The sequence below is a fragment of the Eutrigla gurnardus genome (genome assembly GCF_963514095.1).
Source record: "Eutrigla gurnardus genome assembly, chromosome: 4".
Lineage (NCBI taxonomy): Eukaryota > Metazoa > Chordata > Actinopteri > Perciformes > Triglidae > Eutrigla > Eutrigla gurnardus.
The window spans coordinates 1,146,207-1,166,194 of record NC_139918.1 but is presented as its reverse complement, the minus strand read 5'-3'; the positions used below and the strand labels follow the sequence as shown (position 1 = coordinate 1,166,194).

At 42.8% G+C, this 19,988-nt stretch overlaps 1 long non-coding RNA gene across 1 annotated transcript in view; it reads right to left on the bottom strand.

Annotated features, from left to right (window-relative positions):
• LOC311012040 overlaps positions 1 to 19,988 on the bottom strand; it is a 264,577-nt gene continuing 244,589 nt past the window's right edge. The window contains exons 2-3 of the long non-coding RNA XR_014596974.1: positions 812 to 1,076; positions 1 to 309 (exon numbers count right to left, since the gene is read on the bottom strand). This is a non-coding gene — a long non-coding RNA (uncharacterized lncRNA). The remainder of the gene's footprint in view (positions 310 to 811; positions 1,077 to 19,988) is intronic.

The window sequence follows — 19,988 nt, the reverse complement described above, 5'->3', positions numbered from 1 at the left end:
TTACAAGGTTATAAGATTTTAATTTACCTATATACAATATTTGGAAAAGAAAATGGAACAATACAATATTTTTAATTAACTATTTAAATTACAAATCAACACAGAACTCTCCAATAAACTAAAAAGTCTCTCCATCCTCTCCTTTCCGCTCTCCCTCTGTAACTTCATGTCCTCCCTGATCAAATCCAGCAATCATCTGTTTTCCTCGTTCTTGCTGCAGTCGGTGGCCCTGTGTTCTTGGCCTCAACAGGTGGTCGTTCTCATCCCGGACCCGGAGTTTGATCAAATCCTCAGTCTGCTCCTTGCTCTCTACAACAAAACGACATGTAAAGCACATTTCCTGTTATGTCAACATGCAAAATGATTGTACGATATAATAACGATATTAACAGTAATAATGATCCTACGGTCAGCTCTGTATTCAATCCAAACGTTTACAGTTTTACAGCCTAGAAATACAGCGGGGCTCACCACCCATCGTTAACGTTATATGTTCAGCTGCGAGAGGAGCGGACTGTAGCCTACACGACTTACAACGAGAACAAATTAACTGAACAGCTCCACGGTTACAATAAGATATAAGTTACCATCGGAGCTTGTAACATTTAAACGTGAAGGGTTTTAGGCTTACGTTACGTTTAAAGGCTAACGTTAACTGAGCTCGTATCAACAGCCTTAAGCTACATCACGTAGCTGGCCCTACACTCCGGTGGCTACACGTATTAGCATTATTAACTTCACGCATTTTAACACTCAAATGTGATTTAAGGCCCCTTGAACGTCCGACGTTAAGCAAAAACCCGTTACTTACCGGCTGCCGGTGCCGGTGCTGCTACCGTCTTTCACCGCCATTGTTGGTTGAACAGCGGCGCGCAAAGCATCTTGGGATATGGGAGGCCGCGAAGGATAGTAGCGGTGCATCCTCCGAATACGGGGGAAAGGAGGACACATTTGTCGGCCGCATTTGGAGGAGCCTTCGAATTTAGACGAATTGGGACAGCCTTCGCGCAGCTCTGTGACGTAAGCGGCCTTCAAATGCAGCCTCCGAAGGCTGCAGACCCTGAATTGGGACACAGCTATAGAGGACTGGTGGCTCCCAGAGCGGCTCCCTTTGGATGATACGACGAGGATGTCACATGACGACATAGTAACAGTCAATGATTGGATGAGAGCAACATCGGAGGAGGAGCACGGCTACGGATAGGTAGATTGTCGGTCATTAACTGGGTCACTTTGCGCCTTTTTTGAAGCAGGACTGCGAAGTTGAAACCAACCCATTTCGTAAAAAAAAAAAAAAGGAAAAAAAAGAAAGAACTTATGAGAAGAAGAAGAAGATGTTGAGTTACGAGTTTTTGAGTCGAATACATTTTAGACAGTGCCCCAAAGAAAACTATAAGTTCACCAGATGGTTAATGAGAGAAGGCCTACTTCGAAAATGGATGAAATGCCCGTCTTGCTCTCATGTTATGAAGTTGAAACGGACCTACGACAAAAAGGAGGCAGCATGGTGAGTAGAAAAACTAGACGTGTGCCTTATTTATTAATTTTCTTTGTGTAAGCAATGCATAGGAGAGTGTGCAGCATGCAGCCATCCAATTGTATCTGCTAAAATTCAGTGCCAAATCATATATTTTACGACAGAAGCTATGAGTGATGTACACACAAAATATAGGCTAAATAAGTATTAGTAGTAGTAGTAATATATAAGTCACATCTACAAAGTCACAAATCACACAGCTGCAATTTTTAATTTTTAAGTAAGCTACCGTTTATTTGGTAGAGATAGGGGTGCTCATGTTTCCACGAAGTTCTACATGTGTACAACATCTGAAATGAAAAATGCCTTTAAAAAAAAAACAGTTTTAGATCACATTCCTGGTCATATTGTTCAATAAATGCCACCCAATCAGCTTAAACTTGTACATGGACAGGGATTAATTGATTGATATAACCCTTTTCATGCTGTGGCACAGTGAGTAGAGTAGACACAGCTAAATTCACTGTCTAACCCGATTTAAGGTGTAACAGTTGTAGATATTACTTGTCAAGTAGGCCTAGAAATAGGACTGTTCTGTTGTGCTTTGAGATTGCATGGGGGGAGTGAATCACAAGGGCTACTAAGTACAAGTGCACCTTGTCCAATCCCAATCTTAGCTGTTTCAACACCTATACTGTATGTCCCCCTCTTCATCTTCATTTATGTTACATTTGTATTTAGTGAAATCAGTATCATGGGTTTTTATAAATTAACCTTTGGATTTAATCATCAGGATTTGCCGAGACTCCTGTCACAAAGGGAAAACGGTATCGAGGTCCATCCGAAGTGGCTCCATATTTGAGAAATCGCACCTTCGACTGCATACGTGGATGCATTACATCTACAGGTGCGTGGTTTTACATTGTATAATAACAATAGCCATCAAAGACAAACTCTAACTTGGACCATAATGTTTTCTTTCAATGTTTTCACTATACTGTTGGTTGGGGTGGGTCATAAGAACCAATGCTATACGAGACATGAGTTTATACAGTATATGGGAAGAATTCTGAATATCGGTTGAATTTTCAAGTATGTGTAATTGTATAAGTGCTGGGTTGCGAAGAGTCCAATGTAGTACAAAGGTTTTGTGGATTTTTAGGTTTTAGGTGGTTCCTGGAAATGGTTTCAAAAGAACTTAACTTTTTTAAACAGACACTTCACTTTGCTAATTTACTCAGTATCCATTTTTTTTTCTTAAAGCAGATTTCATTAGTTTTGAGGTTTTATTCCATTCCTCTCGTCTTATAGGGAATGTTCTTCACCCTACTTTGCTTTTGAGATTTGTTGTGTCAGGTTCAAGCAGAAGTAAGCGGAATGTTTGTGTTAATATAAGTCTTAAATAGTATCTTCCGTCAGCAATCACTTACATAGAGTGTTTGGTCTGAAACACGGGTCTGTCAGTCACTCTGCTCTGCTGTAAGCCGAGGAGAAAACTTTCCTACAACCTTTATCCAATGAGGAGAGAGAACGGCATAAAGGGGCGGTCCTCTCTGTGTGTGCAACCAAGGGATGCGCGTGAATGTAGGGACGAGGGCGGGGACTGCTAACTCCATCGGCTGACAAGAAGTTAGACAAAACGACCGGATCGCTTACTTCTGCTTTAAATACACTCTTATATTCAGGCTATGAGTATCTGCTGTGTCTGCAAATGGGACTGCAAAATGAGAAATTATGGTTATAATTATGGTTATAAAAAGACTAATGACAACTTAAGAAATTGGTTTTAACCACCCACTTCTAAATTGTGTCATTGAAATATTTATCTGGTTGATCTATTACAGATTTGCCCAAGGCCTTCGACTGAGGCAAGTGGACATGCTGCAGGAAGGAATTACTCGGAGTTCTGCAACTCTGAGTAAACTTGCAGACAAGCTACAGAGAGTTTGCAAATCAGGAATGAAAAGAATGAGAAGAAGAGGCAAGCAGACTGTTGGACAAAGAGCAGAGATTGTTATGATCGATGAAAGCAAATTTGGCCATAAAAGAAAGGTATGAAAGTTACACTTACAGTATGAGTATTACTTTGATGCCAAATACATGATTTTGTGTCTAAAAATGTGTATTTGATGTTGGTTAAGTCTGTGCTAAACTCAGCTACTGTCAGTAGAGACAATATACACACATTTAAAACCTGTTTTTGCCTGAGGTGCTTGGAGGTGTATTTCCTGTATCTCGTGAAGTAACTACTGCATTATGGAATAAGATACATTGTAGTTCATTGATGCAATAGAGGGGAATGTCGGTTTTAAGAAACTACATTATTCCTACACCCCAGAACAGTTCAATATTTGTAAACATGCACCACTACTCCAAAGAGAACTTTTGAATTTTTGATTTATGATTTATTCTCTCCCATTTCCCACCATTATTGCAGAATCATTGTCCTCATTTTAAATTTTTATTTGCTCTTGTGAATTTCAGTACAACAGAGGACGGGCAAGCAACAGGAGTTCCTGGGTGTTCGGAATGCTAGGGATTAAGGATGACAGGAGGAGACCCATTCTCAAGATTGTGCATCGCCGTACAACCAGGCATCTCTTGCCTCTAATAAAGAAGCACGTTCGTCGTGGAAGCTCCATCATTTCAGATGGGTGGAGGTCTTACCGCCGTCTTCAGGATGAAGGTTACAATCACCTGACTGTCAACCATCACGATTTTTTTGTTGACCCTGTTACAGGTGCACATACACAAAACCTGGAGAGATTTTGGGGTATTTGCAAGTCCACTATCTGGAGACAAAGAGGGAACCGCACACAAAAACTGTTGAGGGATCACTTAGATGTAATTGAGTGGACTTATTGGCGTGGAAACCATCACAGTGACGGACCACTTGGAATGCTTTTGCATGACATTCGGAAAAAATATCCAGTAACCTGAAATGTAGATAAAGATATCTGATATTATTATTATTTTATTTTTATTTTCTTTCTCTGCAAGTGGCAATGCGTCGCCGAGCATTGTCCCCTGCATCATTATTATTATTATTTATTTTCTTCTTTATTTTTTTTCTCTATTATTATTATTGTTTCTTGTTCTTTATTTATTTATTCTTTTTCTTTCCCTGCAAGTGGCAATGCGTCGCCGAGCATTGTCACCTGCATTATTATTTATTTATTTTTATTTTCTTTCTTCTTTCTCTTTTCTTTCTCAGCAGGTGGCAATGCGTCGCCTAGCATTGTCACCTGCTGAGCAATTTGCAACAATGTAATTGCTGCTAACACCCTAATTGTTTTTTTGTATGTTCATGAATATGTGGAGTCCCATCTCAAATCAACCAATAAATGAAAAATGTATATGTTTGTACAGTTCAGTATATTTGTTATAACCTTTGACAAGTCGTCATGTTGAGTTGTGCAGGTTTTATAATTTTCTGATTATTGTACTTTATATTGTGCAGTGTTTTTCAACAATAGAGTACCTGTATTATGACCTGCTTTGATACCACATTGTATGACAAATGTACATACAGTACACTGATACTAGTCAGTGTTTGACATTTCAGGAAGACCCCATTACCTGTTGGAGCAGTATTTGTTGTCAGCCTTGGGAAAACCTGAACCAGTGGTTTACTGTAATAAATGAGGTATTTGTACTTGTGCTGTCTTTGTTATTCTACCACTGAATGAGAGGGAACCTACAGATAGATACATTTTTTCAAAGGTGTAACCCATCACTTGTTTATTGCAGTAGTTATGTGCTATAATATATTAACTAGTTGTGAAAAGGAGGCAACTTTAGATTAGGGAACATGTGTTGGTTAATAAGTGTTCAACTATTAGTGAGTTAGTAATGATCAAGATGTCACTTTAGTATGGGGAACATATTCTAAGTAATGTTATGCCCAGCTCGCTCAAGAGCATAACCAAGGAGGGAGGACCACACAACGACCAGGTCAATTAACCATAAATTTATTAACGGAACACAAGTTTTAAGTGTAAGTCAGTAATCTGTAGCGTGGTGAGAGGTGCTGGATGTGTGTGTGCAATCATAAGGTAACAAAAGGCTAACAGAACACAATCAACCAAAACAACGCTGAGGTGCCTGGGTGGCACCAGCCATCCAAGAGGGAGGAAGAGGCCACCATCTTGGAAAGACCTCCTCTTTATAGACACAGCCACAGGTGGAGTTGATCCCTCTGACGAGGTAGGAGGGACACAGGCAGAGAACCTATGGAGGGGAGATGAGACAGAGAGACACAGCAGCAACACAACATGGCCGAGGGCCATAACACCCCCCCCCATAAAACACAAGACCCCACTAATAAGGTCTTGTGTAGAATCAACAGGGCGCACGGGAAAGCGCGTCAGCCAGAACATTATCTTTACCCTTGATGTGACATACATTCAATGTATAAGGCTGCAAAAACAGCAGCCACCTCATGAGCCTACTATTGGAATTATACATGCTGTTCAAAAACGTCAAGGGATTATGGTCCGTGTAAACAGTTACAGGCAAAGACGGCCCAACATACACTTCAAAAAATTTCAAGGACCAAATCAAGGCTAGAGTCTCCTTTTCAATGACTGAATAATTCAGCTGATGACGATTAAACTTACGTGAAAAATAGCACACAGGGTGGTCAACTCCCCCCTCCCCTTCTTGCAGGAGCACGGCCCCAGCACCAACGTTGCTCGCATCCACCTGGATTTTGAACGGTTTGTGGAAGACTGGAGCAGACAGGACAGGAGCAGAGCATATCAAACTTTTTACACACTCAAATGCAGCATGACAGTTGGAGGACCAGTCGAAAGGTGTGTTTTTCTTAAGTAGGCTGGTCAACGGAGCCACCACAGTAGAAAAGTTGGGACAAAAACTGCGGTAAAACCCCACCAACCCAAGGAACCGCATCAGGTCCTTCTTGGACGCTGGCACTGGATAATTGAGGATGGCCTCCACCTTAGCCTGCACTGGCCGAACCTCACCCTGACCAACCACCTTACCCAGATAGGTTACTGTCGCCTTAGCGAACTCGCATTTTGCTAAATTAACCGTCAAATTAGCCTGGGCTAACCGGTCAAGCACTGCACCCAAACGCTGAACATGGGATTCCCACGTCTCACTGAAAACAACAACGTCATCCAAATAAGCTGAACACCCTGCCAACCCTGCTAACACCCTGTTCATGAGACGCTGAAAGGTCGCAGGGGCATTTCGAAGACCAAATGGCATCACAGAATAAGAAAACAAGCCCCAAGGGGTAATAAATGATGAAATTTCCTTGGCCCTGGCTGACAATGGCACCTGCCAATAACCTTTCAAAAGGTCCAGTTTAGTCACAAATTCTGCCCCACCCACTTGATCAATGCAGTCCTCAATGCGAGGGAGGGGATAACAGTCAGGTTTGGTGACTGCATTGACCCGTCTGAAATCTGTGCAAAACCTGTCTGACCCATCCGCCTTATCTACCAACAGACATGGAGAGGACCAGCCTGAGCATGATGGCTCTGCTAACCCGTTTTGCAGCAAATACTCAACCTCCTTCTCCATACGCCCACGCTTTTCCACCGGGAGCCTGTAAGCACGCTGCCTCACAGGCGGAGCATCTCCCACCTCTATATCGTGCTCGATCATGTTCGTGCGTGATGGTACATCTGAAAAAAGAGACACATGAGACAGAAGCAATTTCACCAGATCGTCCTGCTGGGTATCTGACAGATAACTAACTTGACTGGGAAGACAGTTCAAATACTCAGAGTTCTTAAGTTTCCCAGTCAGAATGGGCTCAGAGGGAATGTCAAAATCATCTGAAGGCCCAGCACCAACTGCAGCCACAGACTTAACGCCATCACCCACAGGAAGCGTGTCACCGCCCTTAACAGCAGAGGAGGTCAAAAAAGATTTCAACAAGTTCACATGACACCATTGCACTGTCTTCCTCCTGTCAGGTGTGACAATCAAATAGTCCCTGTCAGACATCCTGCTCTTCACGGTGTAGGGCCCACTAAATCTGGCCTGAAACGGTGAACCAACCACAGGTAACAAAGCCAGAACCTGGTCCCCTGGCTCAAACAGCCGGCCCTCAGCCTTTTGGTCAAAATCTTCTTTCATTTTCTTTTGAGCTCCACCAAGATTCTTATGAGCAGTAGCACAAGCAATGTGCAATCGACGACGAAAATCATTCACATAATCCAAAACATTTTCAGGTGGCTCATTAAGTTTCAAATCAACCCCCAGAACCGCTAATGGGCCCCGGACAGAGTGTCCGAACACAAGTTCATTTGGACTGAAACCAGTACTAGTCTGTGACACCTCCCTAATTGCCAACAACAACCATGGCAGGCCTTCTTCCCAATCCTGCGAGAGCTCAGTACAGTAGGAACGTAACATAGATTTCAACGTTTGATGGAAACGTTCCAAAACACCCTGAGACTCTGGATGATAGGCACTAGACACATGATGTTCAACCCTCAGCTGTTTTAACACCTGGGAAAAAGTCCGGGACATAAAATTACTGCCCTGGTCTGTCTGCACTACCTTAGGAACACCAAAAGTTGAAATAAAAGCAGTCAGAGCTTTCAGAACTGGCTTAGTCTTTATAGAACGTAGTGGAAAAGCAGCAGGATAACGTGTACTCTTACACATTATTGTCAACAGGTACTGGTTACCCACCTTACTTTTTGGAAGCGGGCCCTGGCAGTCAAGCAACAGATATTCGAAAGGTTTTTCCACCACAGGAATTGGGTACAGGGGAGCTGGCTTCAGCTTCTGGTTGGGCTTTCCTGTTAACTGACATGTCTTACAGGTTTTACAATATTCAGCAACATCCCTTTTCAACCGAGGCCAGAAAAAATGGCGGAGCACTTTGTCATAGGTTTTCTTCACACCAAGATGGCCTGCCACACCATCATGTGAAGTGCTCAACACCACCTCTCTGAACCGGGAAGGAACCACAACCTGAACCACACTATCCACCTGCACCCCACTTACCACGCAAGCCCACTTCCTCAACAGTAAGCCATCACTGAGAAAATAACCACCAGAGGCCCCCTTGACTTCACTCTCTGGACCAACCATCGCAAACGCAGGACCCAGCGTAGGATCCACAGCCTGTTCCTTGACACACTCCTCCCTAGAAAACACAGGCAAAGGCATGGAAAAAAACTTGCACAACTCCTGTCTCTCAGAAAGACCTGCCTGAGAAGACTGGGCCTGTTCAGAAAGCTCCAGCTGTTCTGCCAGAGCCTTACTCCTAGCCCGGGTCACAACACAAGAGGACAACACTGTAGGGCCCCCTTCAGCACCTCCTTCAGGCTCTTTAGGCACCTGCAAGACTGAACTCACATACACACAGGGTGGACCATCCTTCCAGACCTTTGACCCTGCCAAATCATTGCCCAAGATGACATCAACCCCCTGAATTGGCAGCTGGGGACGGACGGCCATGTCGACTTCACCACACACCAACTCAGAGTCAAGGTGGAACTGATGCACAGGCACCAAGAGTGTAACCATTCCAACACCCAGTACAGGGGCGTTCCCACCAGTAGCTGTACGGGCTGAAAATGGCAGAACACTACTCAAAATGAGACTCTGACTAGCTCCGGAGTCCCGCAGAATCTTAACAGGTACCTTCCCCTGTCCACCTAAAGACACAAGACCATCGGAAATGAAAGGTGCATACAACTCACCCACATGTTTAGACAACACAGTCCCTGGTGGACGAACAGACTCCTCAGCATGACGCACAGAGGTCACCAGGCCAGCTGGTTTCACATACACACTGGCAACTGCTGATTTCTGACCTGTTTTACTAAGTGGACACTCCCCTTTCCAGTGTCCCCTGTTCCTACAGACATGACACGTCCTGCTGGGATCGAACTTCCCATCTGTTCCTGGAACATGTCTGACAGCAGCCTGAGAAACCTCATGAACCATCACAGGCCTGTCAGGCCTAGGCCTAAAACTCTCCCTCCGTTGTCCCTCTCTATAGCCCTGGCCACCATTTGAGCCACTGCCATGTGTTAAAACATATTCATCAGCCAACACTGCCGCTGCGGCTGCTGTTTTAACTTTCTTTTCAGTTACATAAGTGGCCAGCTGGGCAGGAAACGACATCTTGAACTGTTCTAACACAACCAAGTCACATAAATCATCAAACGACTCTACACTGGACGCCGAGCACCACCGACTGAAATGAGTTGAAATATCCTGAACAAACTCAACATGGGTCTGCTGGTCTCTTCTCTTCCAGTTGCGAAACCTCTGCCTATAAGCTTCCGGCACGAGTTCATATGCTTTAAAGACTGCCGCTTTAACCTTAGCATAACTGGCACTGTCAACAGAGCTCAGGGCAGAGAAAGCTCTCTGGGCCTTGCCCGTGAAGACACACTGCAGCATCAAAGTCTGGTGGGCATCTGACCACCCCCTAACGCCTGCCACGCGCTCGAACAATGCAAAAAATGTGTCGGGGTCCTTCTCATCAAATTTTGGCAACAACCGCAACCCTTCAGCAACATCAAAGCCCTGATGCGGTCCTGTAGGCCTATCACTCCCATCCCTCAACTTCAACCTCAGCCGTTCCACTTTAACCCTTTACTTTTCCAATGCTGCTTCAGCCCTCAGCTTCTCCTGCTCCAACTCAAACTGGAACCTCTCCCTCTCCAGCTTCGCCTTTTCTCTCTCCAGCTGCAGGCACTGCTCAAATGTCCAACCCCCCTCCCCAACACCTGGCGCCTGAGCCACCTCCAACAGAGCAGCAGACACAGCGAGCCCCTCAACAATGACCCGTAGCTTAGCCTTTTTTGGCACCCCTTTTGCGTCAGACCAACCCAAATGTACGGCCAAATCAACCAGATCCGATTTGTCAAACTGAGCTAAAGTGCTACGAGATGGTCGCTGGAGGAACTCAGAAATCAGTGGATTACTGTGTGAAGTCTCCATGTTAACTGCCAACCTAAACCACAACAACAACAACCAGTCCAAACTCCATGCACCTCATTCAACAGAGAACACAGCTAGCCACTCAATAACAGCCACAGAGAGACAGAATGACCAAGGAGCGCACCCTCCTAACTGCCTAACTGAAGCTGACTAACTGCGCCCTAGTCTTCATGTGCGTACTGGCGGCGGGTATTTATGCACCTTTAAACCGTCTGTATTGGGGAGACAACTTGTCCCAGCCAATACTTCGGGGTGCTCCCGAGACCACTGCTGCTAACCGCCCAGACGACACACAAAAACAAAAAACAGCCCTGCAAAAAAACAAACAAAGCAACCCCTCCTTGTGAGAGAACTGCCACTACAGCCTACTGAGGGACACAACTGCTCCAGTCACCCCCTCCCCGCAGCCACACAGAGTGTAACTTAGCCACCATTCTCCTTGAATGCAGGTCACCAGAAAAAAAACACCACAGCCTTTACCCCCCGGTTAACACTACACTCACAAAACCAAGCCACTGTGATCCTCCCAACTTCACTGCCACACAAGTGCCATACTCTGACACTCCCAAGTTCACAATTGGACGAGCCCCCACTTGTTATGCCCAGCTCGCTCAAGAGCATAACCAAGGAGGGAGGACCACACAACGACCAGGTCAATTAACCATAAATTTATTAACGGAACACAAGTTTTAAGTGTAAGTCAGTAATCTGTAGCGTGGTGAGAGGTGCTGGATGTGTGTGTGCAATCATAAGGTAACAAAAGGCTAACAGAACACAATCAACCAAAACAACGCTGAGGTGCCTGGGTGGCACCAGCCATCCAAGAGGGAGGAAGAGGCCACCATCTTGGAAAGACCTCCTCTTTATAGACACAGTCACAGGTGGAGTTGATCCCTCTGACGAGGTAGGAGGGACACAGGCAGAGAACCTATGGAGGGGAGATGAGACAGAGAGACACAGCAGCAACACAACATGGCCGAGGGCCATAACAGTAACAAAGACTTAATTTAGAGTTATTTGGACACTATTAACATTTGTAGTTTTGTGTTTTGTTATGTAAGAACAGACCATATTCATTATGTGGTATTAAGGGAGAATAACTATTCTTGTGGTACTACCACCTTATAAAGTCCATACTAAGCAAAGCATATTGAGATTGTAATTCATATACGACAACTGCCTTACTTACTACTAATAAGCAATAATTCTGAGGTTATTGAGGGAAAACTCTTAGTTAATGGCTTACTGTTTGTATAATAAGGTCATGCAGAATAAGGCATTAATAAGTACTTAATAATGACTAATTAAGAGCCAATATGTTACTAATTTGCATGTTAATAAGCAACTAATTAATGGTGAATAGGTGTACCTTAAAATAAAGTGTTACCGAAAAGAATATGAAAGGCAAAAAAATGTTGAAGACATGTTGAAATGTCCATAAAGAGCTGAACATTTTAATATTTGAATGTTCTTTTTGTTTTTAGTATTAGTAGGGTACTAATAGAAGTAGTAGGAGTAGTATCAGTAGTATTAGTAGTAGCAGTAGTATTAGCAGTAGTACTAGTAATATTAGTACAAGTATTAGTATTATTAGAAGTAGTCGAAGTAGAAGTACTACTAGTACTAGTAATATTAGTACAAGTATTAGTAGTATTAGTAGTAGTAGAAGTAGAAGTACTAATAGTAGTAGTCCTAGTACTACTACAAGTAGTGGAGGTAGTATCAGTAGTAAACTAGAAGTAGTACTAGTACTAGTACAAGTACAAGTAGTGGACATGGTATCAGTAGTAGGCTAGTAGCAAAAGGAGTAGTAGTACGAGTAAAAGTTCAAGTAGTGGACGTAGTATCAGTAGTAGACGTAGTAGTAGTACTAGTACTACTACAAGTAGTGGAGGTAGTATCAGTAGTAGGCTAGTAGTAGTAGTAGTAGTACTATTACAAGTAGTGGACATAGTATCAGTAGTAGTACTAGTACAAGTTCAAGTAGTGGACAAAGTATCAGTAGTAGAAGTAGTAGTAGTAGTAGTACTACTACAAGTAGTGGAGGAAGTATCAGTAGTAGGCTAGCAGTAGAAGTATTAGAAGTAGTATCAGTAGTAGGCTAGTAGAAGAAGTAGTAGTAGTAGTAGTAGTACTAGTACTACTACAAGTAGTGGAGGTAGTATCAGTAGTAGGCTAGTACTAGTAGTATTAGTAGTAGTACTATTACAAGTAGTGGACATAGTATCAGTAGTAGGCTAGTAGTAGCAGTAGTAGTAGTACTAGTACAAGTACGAGAAGTGGACGTAGTATCAGTAGTAGGCTAGTAGTAGAAGTAGTAGTAGTAGTAGTCAGACAGACAGAGAGTGAGACAGAGAGAGATAGACAGACTTGTGTATACATTTTAAAGTTTAAATGGAGTTTCTAAGTGAAAGTATACCTGAGGAGAAGATGTTTGACAAAAAAAACTACAAATCCCACTGACTGCTCCTGTCTGCCGCTCCTGTCCGCCAATCAGAGCACACCTGCTGTCACTTCTAAAGATCAAAGCCACAGAGATCAAAGCCATCTCCGCGCCTGTGTAACTGTCTAGAGCCTGTCTCTATTCCTCCATTTTGGAGGGTCCGAACAAAAGCTTCTCACGCTCACACCGAAAGTCGTATTGCCAAAATTTTCGCACCGTTAGCGCTACAAGACTCTGCTGAAGACACTGATCACTTTTATTTTTTCCTAGTCTCAGAAATGTGGACGCTAGGGCGAGTTAGAAATGCAGCTCATTTCAGGTTTCTTTGAAAATCTGTTTCTCAATTTGTATTGTAAGTCAATGGGGAGAAAAAGCGACGTGGCCGCGCTTAGAGGTTGCTAGTTCAAATTCTGTAAATCTCACAGAGTTTTTGATCACATTGTGCGAGACAGGACAAGTTTCTCTACAAAATTGGAAAAGATCACGTGTGTAGAGTGAAAATTGTGGCCGGGAGGAGTTTGGAAAGGAAAAAAATCTGAAGTATGTCGAGGACCCCTCACACTCTAACGATGATGTCACGCACTCTAGCAGGCGCAATACACACCCATTATAAACTCTGATGAGGTCTGAAAAAACCATAAAACATAAACTGTGATTATAGAAAAACTGTAAAAGATATCAAAAAACTGAGGATGAATTGAATAGTTCAAAGTCTTGTAGGTTGTTTAAAGTTTAAATGGAGTCTGTAGGTGGAAGTATGTGAAACTAGTCGGAGTTCAAAGAGGAGGATGTTAAAGAGGTTTTTAGGCTGATCTCCATAGGAATGCATTGAAAAAAAAATATGGAAAAGGCTGAATATATGAAAAAGTATGAAAGGTAGAAAAAAGGTTGAAGGTGAGCATAAAAGAGCTGAAAAAGCTGAACATTTTGATAGTTGAATGGTTTTTGTAGCTGAAAGTATGCAGAAGTTAGAGGCGACTGAAAAACGTACGGAAGAAGAATAATAATAAAAAAAATAAAAATAAAGATTAGGATAACATAGGTTGGAAATGCTTTAAAGCATTTCCACCAATAAAGATTAGGATAACATAGGTTGGAAATGCTTTAAAGCATTTCCACCCAAAATAATAAAGATTAGGATAACATAGGTTGGAAATGCTTTAAAGCATTTCCACCAATAATAAAGATTAGGATAACATAGGTTGGAAATGCTTTAAAGCATTTCCACCAAAAATAAAGATTAGGATAACATAGGTTGGAAATGCTTTAAAGCATTTCCACCAATAAAGATTAGGATAACATAGGTTGGAAATGCTTTAAAGCATTTCCACCAATTAGGATAACATAGGTTGGAAATGCTTGAAAGCATTTCCACCAATAAAGATTAGGATAACATAGGTTGGAAATGCTTGAAAGCATTTCCACCAATAATAAAGATTAGGATAACATAGGTTGGAAATGCTTTAAAGCATTTCCACCAATAAAGATTAGGATAACATAGGTTGGAAATGCTTGAAAGCATTTCCACCAATAAAAAAAATAAAGATTAGGATAACATAGGTTGGAAATGCTTTAAAGCATTTCCACCAATTAGGATAACATAGGTTGGAAATGCTTGAAAGCATTTCCACCAATAATAAAGATTAGGATAACATAGGTTGGAAATGCTTTAAAGCATTTCCACCAATAATAAAGATTAGGATAACATAGGTTGGAAATGCTTGAAAGCATTTCCACCAATTGAGGGTTGTTTTTTAAAATAAAATCCACACGGGGTGGATTACGCCTCCGGAAACACCGGAAATAGCCCACTGCCTGTTTTATTTGAATCTGGCGATTAACCGCCAGTTGCGCCAGAACAGACTGGAGAATAGCAGCACCAGAACTTCGCAGAGCATATTTGTAAGTAGCCTACTTCTAATTTCCTTTTCATATAATTTTCATCATAAGGTCTAGGCTACAGTTTATTTCTGCAGCAATATTATCACGTTAATGACGTTATAATTAATGTCATCAAGTTTACAGCTTATTTTGCATTTATTTATTTTGGCTAAGTACCATAGCCTATTCTATATGTATTTTTATTTATTTGTACATATATTTGGTTACGGACAATTCCAGTGTTTTGAATTTAGTTTGTAGTTTATGTTCACGAGTGTGTTATATTGTTCATCAGACAATGGCAAGTTCACCGGAGAAGCTCCCCTGGATCGATGACGCAGAGGATGGTGTGGTGTGAGTTCCGGAGTGGTTGGGATTTGGGTGAGATGATTCCCTGTTGACCGGTAGTCCTGTTTTCCCGATTGTGGTTGGTTGCCGATGGGTGGGTCTGCAGGGGGTGGGGGGTTCTTTTACGGGGTGGTGACCGGGAAGGTGAGGGTCGGGGGTGGTTGTTATGTCCCAAGCGGTGTTTCTGGTTGGCTGTTGGTAACAAGGGGGGTCAGTAGGGGATGCTATTTGGTTGTGTTGGAAGCGTGTGATGGTTGTTGGGCGATGGTTGTTGTGGAGGATTTGTGGTCTTGTTGCGTGTAGGGGATTGGGATTTCCTCCAGGGTGAACAACGTTTATGGGGTTGTGGGTCTCGTCCTCTGGGGTAATTAGTGGGTCCTCCATTGGGTCCTTGGGTCGGTACTATCCTTGAGGGTTTGGTTGGGTTGGATTCCCCTGTTTTATTGGTGGGAGGATTTGAGTTGTAAGGGAGGGTTTGAAGCCTGCTTGGGTTGGGGTCATAGGTCTCCTTGGTAGGAGTGGGTCTTCAAGACCCATTGGTGGGTGGGGTTTTGTTGGAGGATGGCATAGGAAGGGTTTGGGGTCCATCGGGGGAGGGTGTCCGTTGTTCCCTTGGTTGTGGCGGAGATCGTGATGGTCTGGATGCTCCCGTTCTTGTCTGGGGGTGAGCGATCCTTCCTCGCAAAGGGATGGTTTTATCCCTTATTTTACTAGGGTTAGGGTTTGGCGTTGATAAACACGCGAAAAGGCAATTGTGCGTAGTGATAACACGCCATAATTGGCACACAAGTTAGTCATACATATGCCACTTCATGAGATCAGTCTGGTAATTGATAAAAGTTCTGTCTTTTCTATATTCATTTTGTATCCAGATATTTTTGAATACTGCTCAATAATTGTCATCGGATGTGGAATGGATGTTTCTATGTTAGTCAGATACAACATCAAATCATCAGCATACAAACCAAGTTCCCCTCCAACATTAATCCCACTTATCTTGTCTGATTGGCGTATTTTCTGAGCCAACGACTCTACAGCCAAGGCAAATAGTGATGGGGATAGGGGACATCCCTGTTCTGTGCCTCTAGTTATCTGAATTGCATCTGAAAGAATACCAACTCCAACTTCAACTTTTATTCTTTCATCATCATACCATTAGAGTAGACATGCCATAGGGGACTTGTATACTGTTTTAATCAGTTTTATTATTTCCTTTGGAAAGTTGTATGCGTCTAACACCTCATACAAGTAGCTCGCTTTTTCGGCATCTACTGCCATCAGTGTCACATCTAATTTTTCTTTTTTAGAAACTTATGTTAGAGATACATGTTCTAACATTCGTTTTTAACTGTCGATCTTTAATAAACCCTGTTTGATTAAAATTAATAATTGATGGAAGTAATCCTCAGATTTCACAGGGAAAGGTGACCTGTGACACTTGTGAATGTCGCACAGGTATGAAACTGCACATAGTGGATGGTCATAGTCCCCTGATAAAAATATTAAACTTTCAGCATGATAGGCCCAAGCATGTGGAATTTATAAAAGAAAAGCTTTCCATTTGAGGTCAGAAATATGAGCATTGCTTTTTGGACATTTTTTACCCTTCTGAATGTCCCAGAGCTCTCAAACTGTGCACAAACAATCTCCTACACACTCTGGACAATATACTAAACATTCAGCTTCCTGCATCAAAGTCTTGGTCATTTATTTCAGAAATTAAAGGAAAACACCACCACATTTCCATACTGAACTATGTTCTGCTCTGATCTTAGACGAGGTGATACATACCTCCCTCTCCTCTGTGCGTGCACTCAATAGCTCTTGCGCGCACTCCACGCAGCGCTAATTTGCTAGCATGTAGCTTGGCCCAGTATATTCCTTAGGATCCAAAGGGGGGTGAAGTTAGAAGCGACCAAGCACTTCCGCGTTGTCCCTATTTAAATACGGTTACGTGAGTAGTTACACGACCCAAGTTTGGTTACACAAAATGAAACATGCCAATTTTTCTAAGCGGATAACAAGGATAACTATATAATGTATAGGGTTGGGCATCGAGATCCTTCCTAACCTCCGGTTCCGGAACCGTTAAGAAGCTGTTGGAATTGCGATCCTTTTTTTTCGGTTCTTAAACGTCCGCACTAGTTTGTTTGTTTTACTCCGCTTGCACTAGTTTGTTTGTATTACTCCGCCCGGCGTGCGGAGACTCCACGATAGAACGATCAGTAACGAGTAGTCTAACGCGCTACTATTGCCAAACCAGTAGTCAGATTAAATTTACTTATCCAAATACACGGCGCGTTACTATTTTTGTCAGTAAAAAAAAAGATCTGCTTTCTTCGTGCGTCTCGGGGGTGACGTATGTTAGCCGACACCTTCACGGACGGTCGCGTGTAGTCGGCTATACCGGCAGAAACGTAAACAATGGAGGGGGAGAGATACGCATTTTCCAGCTGGAAATACAAGCATTATTTCGACTTCATCTCAGCAAAAGATGGCAACATAAAGGTTCGTTGTACACTCTGTGTTAACAACAAAGTGTTGTCTACTTTCAAGAATACAACGTCAAACTTGAAAAACATTTAGAGTCACAGCATGGCACAACCACATTAAAAGAGCAGGTCCCGCCCGGTGACGGTGAAAAGGCGCAGCGTGTGAATAAACAAGACGAGTTCTCGATTTCACGGAGCTCCTGCTAACTCAGTCCGTGCTGAAATGCGAGCGGAGTCTCTCTTGAGTGTTTAGTGGAGAAATGTCTTGCTGCTTGCTGGCCCCGCCCCCTCCCTTCGTCATCACACCGCTCATACTTGAGGACTGTGCTCATTTGTTTCATAAAACCAATCCTTGCTGCTCTAATGCCGGTTCAATATTCATAAAATGTTCATTCATGATGTTACTGCCATTACAATATGCAAACAATTATTTAAGTTAAGTGACGTCAAGAGTACTACTTTTCAAAGTAACTGTGGCAACACTGGACCTGTTGACCTGCACCTCAAAGAATCGGAATCGAGAATCGTTTAGAACAGGAATCGAAACAGAGGATCGGAATCGGGATCGGAATCGGTAAAATCCAAACGATGCCCAACCCTAATAATGTATGGCGGAATAACAACTGGAAGCACTTCGACGTCGGCGCAGTAATATCATCACTCCCCTCTTACTTCCGTCAATAGAACCTACGTGACCTGCACGCCGTCGCCTGCACTACCTGTAGTAGTTTGTGCACAGTTGAGGAAGCATCAGGTTGTAGTAAGATAGTTTGTGAACAATCAAACATCATGGTTATAACGTGCATCGTACAGGGTTGTGAAAACAAGCAGAAGGTATATAGTCCCGTCATGTTTCACCGAATTCCAACTCACCACAAACGGCGGAAAGTTTGGTTAGCTGCTTTGAACATGGATCCAACAACACCAGTGGAGATTCTGAAGAACTGGCGTGTTTGCTCCAAATATTTTACAGAGGTGGACTATACCTCCGCAGGATTACGCCTAAAGGATACGGCCACACCGACGTTTCTGAAATCACGTTCACAACTAAGTGGATCATCACCTAATGCTGTAAGTGTCCATATGCATGGTATTTGGTTGGTCTGGAAGTGGCAATAACGTTAGCTGTATCAGGTTAGCACGACTAACTTCACTGCGAAATCAGTGCTCTTCTGAGACTTGCAATAAGAAATTACTGATTGATTTGCATGACAACTCGAGCTCAGAAATTACAATGAAGTAGCCCAACGTTATAAGCCTAACCATTGAGCAAAGTTCGTTGTGTAACGTCACCAAATGTGCTTCTGTGTATTACGAGACTGCTAGGATACCATTCTAATGTCTTGACTAATGGTAGGGGGAAGGGTATTTTTGTCTCAGGTGAAACACTGACGCTAGGTCTATCATGAAAATGCCTTGACTGAGTGGTTGGGGGGAGGGGTACTTTTGTCCCAGGTGAAGCACAAAGAGTAGACTACTGTCTGTTTATGTAATGCCCTGTAACAATACTTTCTTACTCTGATGAATGTAAAAACTATCAAGTATTGTAGTGCTTTATTTTGCTTTGGAAAAAAGTATTCTTGGGATAGTAATTTCTGTCTGAATTGTGTCCATTATTATACAGGAAGAGTTGAGTGACATACAGCAAGATCTGTCTGAACAAGAGGAATACTCTTTTGAGGGTCTAGCTCATTCAACCCCCCAGAAGCACAGAGCTGAGGAGGCTACTGCTACATTCAAAGTGCCCTTGTCTGTACAGCTAGCCAGTCCTTCACGTTCAACCAAACCAGCTGTTACCCTGGCTACCACATGGACAAAGCAATCGGTAGGCTAATGAATCTTCAAGTTTCACACGACGCTATGATTGCACTGTGACCGACATTTACTTGAAATCTGTTTCTTGTCTAGGACACTGCATCTTCATCTACAATGATGGCCACCTGTAGTCCAAGAAAAAGTCTCATATATGAGGTGAGTGACCTCTACTGAACTTCTATGTTTGCTATTGATGATCCATCATGCAATATATAGAAACTATTTCAGTTTGTTTCTTGTAAAGTCAGTTAACTGTTTAATCAAGATCTACTCTATGTGGCACTAGTACCAATGCATCGTTTTATTTTTATTTGTCTACAACAGGAACCACACCCCATTGAAGCAACTGCAATGGACATGAGTGCAACATCAGTGTTTGATGTCAGCATGACCTCAGAGCCTGCTGTTGATCCCGCAGACACCAGCTTTGTGCCTATTTCTAGTGCCTCCTCCACCACCACAGGAAGTTCCTCAAGCCTCTCTGGACAACCCAGAGGATGCAAGGAGAGGAAGTGGATAGTTAATGAGTCAAAACTCATGGAGCTATTTCAGAAGTGCCCAACCTGTAGTTCTGCGATGCGTGACCTAA